Here is a 5,000-nt window from a genome sequence, read left to right on the forward strand (position 1 = left end):
GGTACGTGATAGCGGTTAACGGCCTGACTCGTTACTGATGAGGAGTACACACGCACCAGTACCAGGATATGATTATCTGGGAGCAAGCACTGGGTTGTGACACGGTTCTTGACACGGTGACTTCTGGAGGCGAACTGAAGGGTTAAATTGGGTCAGTCATTATCGATAACTAGGCTCCCGCTGAGGTCATGGTTCCGAACTGACATACAGCCCACGTGGTAAAGACATGGAGTAGACACATGGTCTTCTGGTCTAATGGCTTACACAAATCGCGCTCATGTGCATGCCATAGTGTATGTATTTGTGTGTGTGGGTACGTGTATGTGTGCGTGTGTAGTAGTAGTAGTAGTAGTAGTAGTAGTAGTAATAATAATAATAATGTGTTTGTCGGACAAGGGCTGAAAATATAGATAGGAACACAGATAAAGAGACAAAATATATATACATAAACACTTATAAACAACAAAATAAAATAACAATATAGCAATTTAACAACAAAAGAAGAAAAATCAAAATAGCAAAGGGCAGGTGCAAGGTCAGGTGAGCTAGGAGTTGGACTAGAGTGGGTATCTTGCTCCGGTGGTAGCGGTCAGTGGGGGCCGTGATGGCCACCAGTTTGTTGGCTGCGCGTAGGGCCCGGCGAGGCGGCGGCACGTCGGGAGGCAGCAGGTCGCGGTGGCGTGGATGGCGCAGCAGCTTCAGACCAAACTGCTGCAGTGAGTTGTAGTGTGTGGCGTGGGAGGTGAGGCCTAGGGCAGTCAGGGCACAGTCGTAGCTTGTATAGACAGGACCGAGAATGGTCTTGGCTGCCCTTTTCTGCATCCACTCGAGTTGGAACAGCTGGGTGTCGGTGAGGGAGGGGGAGACGTAGGTCAGTTTGGGCAGGATGAATAGGCTATAGATATTTTGAAACTCCGAAAGTGGGACACCATGGGACTTGAAGTAACGCAGCATGTGAAGCTTGTGCGAGGCAGACCTCACGATGTCTCTGACTTGCTGCGTCCAGGAGAGCTTTTTGTCAATGATGACGCTCATCTGGATGGCGGAGTGGTTAGGGAAGAACTGTCAATGGCAGCGGCGGTGTCCAGGAGTGTGACGTTGATCATGACGAAAAACACAGAAGGCCCATTCTAGTCCCCAGGGGGACTCCGCCGCTTCACTGGGCCTAATGTGGCTGATGCATGGAATCGTGCACGGGCGGTTTGCAAAGCCGCACAGCCTTGTGTGTGTGATGTGTGTGTGTGTGTGATGGTATCCGTGTGTGTATCTTACGTAGTTTGTTTGATTGTTTGAGTGCCTGTTCGTACGCCCGCTAGTAGCCGTTCGTGCGTGTATGGATGTTTATTTCTTGTGTTAGGAAATCAGGGCTAGCAGTTCATACATCCGGGTATCAATAAATTCTGCGACTGTCATTCGCTCTCTCTCTCTCTCTCTTTCTCTCCCTCTTTCTCTTTTTCTCTTTCTCTATCTCTCCCTCTCCATCTCCCTCTCTCTCTATATCTCTATCTCTCTATCTCTCTATCTCTATATATATATGTGTGTGTGTGTGTGTGTGTGTGTGTGTGTGTGTGTGTGTGTGTGTGTGTGTGTGTGTGTGTGTATGTTTATATATATACATATATGTGTATATATTTATGAATATATCTAATATATATATAGATCTATATATGAATACTTATATATAAACGATATCCAACAAAGCCTGACGGTGGCGCTCCACACATTTGTCCCTGGTTGAATCAGCTGCTTTCTGTGATGTTGCAGACCAGGAGGACTACGACAGGAAAGCACAGTTGGGGTCAAATGAGTGGAGTGCGATCATCCGGCCTTGTTGGATATTGTTTACAGAGAGATAGATTAGATAGAGATAGATAGATAGGTGGTTCCAGGTGATCCAAGCTACAATTCACAATCCTAGAGTGAATTCTGTGTAAATGGGCCCACTGTAAATGTGAATAATGTAAATGTGAACAACCGAACATACCAATGACTAGATAAACTTTCACGTACTTTGAGGACAATAATAATAATAGAAAAAAACACCAAGGATACAACAATTAAGGAATGGTTAGGGCAGGGGAATGAGGTGTGAATTGAGTGTGTGACATTTGGGTCTGGCCTCAGTGTGACTTCGTTTGTTTGTTGTGATGTTAAAACAATGATTGACAGACAAGAAATGTGTTAAATAGGGTTAGTAGAATGTTTTGTAAAATAGGGTTAATAGAGTATGTTCGTTGAGTAGCGTGTAATGTAAAGATAGGACTGAGAATGATCTTGGTTGCCCGTTTCCGCGCCCTCTCGAGTTGTAGCAGCTGGGTGCGCTCCGTACACCTCAGATGTGGGTTGGTGTACGGAGGGCAATAGTTAGTCTGGCGTTAAAGGGTACACTTCCTCTCCTAGTGGCGAGGAGGGGTTGGTGGCGGATTGAATGACGATTCTTCCTGACCATGGTTGTTGTTATGACGAGAATTCACGAAGTGTTGGCGAGGCAGCTCGGATTAGCGAGGGTGACGGCGTAGACTGTGACAATATATTTTCAGCGACTTCGTCAGGAGGGTAGCAAAGGCGAGAGTGGTCAGCACGAAGGAATGACGCAGACACTGTTAAACGTGGATCTAAAAGCAAAGACTGGATATTATGGGAGGCGAGGAGTTACTTCGACAGGAGGCGTACGTCGTCGACAGATTACGTGGATCGGCAACCGACGTCAGCGAGGAGCGTGGCGTCGCGGGGCGGTAGGCGAGCTTAGACCCTGCCTGGCTTGGTCTGTCTATCGTCTCTCTCTCCCTCTATGTGACGAGACGCCTCATATTATGCAGCGGTTCTCCTCCAGCGCGGTGCTTGCTTCCGCCGGCTAGAGTGTCAGATTCGCCCGGCTGTGTCAAAGGCGGAGATGCACGTCACCCAGAAGGCTATGACCTTGGATCAACTAGGCTCGGGAGTGGAAGGGCGCGAAACAGCTGCTTCCTGCGTTGGAGACTCAGGACCTCGGCAGGAAGCCTCGGATACAGCCTTTGTTTCAGCAGAGGATAAATGTGTGAACCGCCACCATCCGGCCTTGTTGGATATTGTTTACTCTCTCTCTCTCTCTCTCTCTCTCTCTCTCTCTCTCTCTCTCTCTCTCTCTCTCTCTCTCTCTCTCTCTCTCTCTCTCTCTCTCCTCCCTCCTCCCTCCTCCCTTGTCCTCTCTCTTATTACTCCCCCTGCTTATTTGCGTTTTCGTTGCTTTTTTCCTTCGACTCAAGTTTACCACATGTGTCCATATCATAGTGATCTTTGAGAACAGAAGTAGTCATAACGAAAGAGGGGATTTGCATTTGTTATCGTTTTGCCGTTTTTGTTTCAGGTGCAAATGCGTTTTGATGCATTATAGCAATACTCGGTAGCTATATACAAGATGATATATGTAATCACTGGGAATTATTTTGGCGTCAAATCGTACAACAGGAACAAATAGACGGGGAAGGGGAGGGGGGGATCCAACCCTGAAAGAGAACAAAGATCAACGAACATAAAAAAAAAACCCAGATCTATTGCAGGAAATATCTTGACTGTAAGACGAACAGAAGCACGGAGAGGAGAACACAAGGTTCGAAATCGAGAGCTAGAAGTTTTCAAGGCTTTAGGTTCTTAACAGAATTAGAGCAAAGGTTCATTAATGTCTTACCACTAGCAACAACAGGCAAAAAAGCTTAGATAATGAAAAACAAGTCCAGGCGTACCAACGTTAACAACTAGCGTCAACTCGATCAAATGTTTGTCTGTGTTGTGGGTTTTTCCACAGGGTGTGAGTACTAGAGATCTCTACAAGTTCCTGAACACCAATAGCATTCTATGAAGACAACAAAAAGGATGAATGTCGGGATATGTGTGAGTTTATGAGAAAGAGTATGTTTGTATATATATGTATATATACACACACACACACACACACACATACACACACACACGCACACACACACACACACACACACACACACACACACACACACACATATATATATTTATATATACATACATACATACATATATATGTATATATATATATATATATGCACACACACACACACACACACACACACACACACACACACACACACACACACACACACACACACACACACACATATATATACATATGCACACACACACACACACACACACACACACACACACACACACACACACACACACACACACACACACACACACACACATGCATACATGCATATGTATGCATGTGTGTGTATACATGTGTGAGTGTAAGTGTAATATATACGCACACACAATTGCTCATTTCCCAAATTAATTGCAAACGGAATATCCGAGTCATTAGTTCAGTTCAGAGAATTCAGTCGTGGGAAAATACTCTTGAGTACGTAACGGAACATCGGAGTTACAGAGAATCATTTCGAGGTCACTAGCTCTGGCGTTCAGTACCGTATCTTCCTTTGTGTTCAGTGTCCCATCTCCCTTGTGTTCAGCATACTGCTTTACGTATGTGTTCGGTAACTTCCCTCCGCGTGTGTTCAGTATGCAACTTTTCTTCGTATTCAGTATCCTGTGCCCTCCTTGTGTTAAACATACTTCTTTCGTATGTTCAGTATCCCGTCTCCCTAGTGTTCAGTATACTGCTTTCACGTGTGTTCAGTAACTTCATGTGCGCTCAGTATGCTGCCTTCCTTTGTGTTCAGTATCCTCTTTCCCCTCGGGGTCAGTGTACTGTTTTGCCTTGTGTTAAGTGTCCCGTGTATTCAGTATGTTCACTATACTGACTTCCCTTGAGTACTAATACTGACGTATTTTCCAAATGCGATGATACTAGTGATAGTAGTAATAGTAATGATGATAATGAGAGCAATAATGGTAATAATGATAATAATACAATGATAATAATAGCAATAACAGTAAAGATGACAATAATGATAATGATAATGATAATAATATTGACATGACGATGATGATGATAATGACTTCAATTCTGATAATAATAAAATTCA

The 5,000-nt window shown here is 44.6% G+C and overlaps 1 protein-coding gene across 5 annotated transcripts in view; it reads left to right on the top strand.

Moving 5' to 3' along the window:
* LOC125043863 overlaps positions 1-5,000 on the top strand; it is a 19,929-nt gene that overhangs the window by 334 nt on the left and 14,595 nt on the right. Inside the window, exon 1 of one of the 5 annotated variants that reach the window (XM_047640220.1) lies at positions 3,805-3,870. The exons of the other annotated variants lie outside the window; for them this stretch is intronic. The gene's annotated coding sequence lies outside the window, so the exon portion shown is untranslated. Of the gene's footprint in view, positions 1-3,804; positions 3,871-5,000 lie in introns of those variants that run through there. 5 annotated transcript variants of the gene reach the window in all.

This window comes from Penaeus chinensis, chromosome 3, assembly GCF_019202785.1.
Source record: "Penaeus chinensis breed Huanghai No. 1 chromosome 3, ASM1920278v2, whole genome shotgun sequence".
Lineage (NCBI taxonomy): Eukaryota > Metazoa > Arthropoda > Malacostraca > Decapoda > Penaeidae > Penaeus > Penaeus chinensis.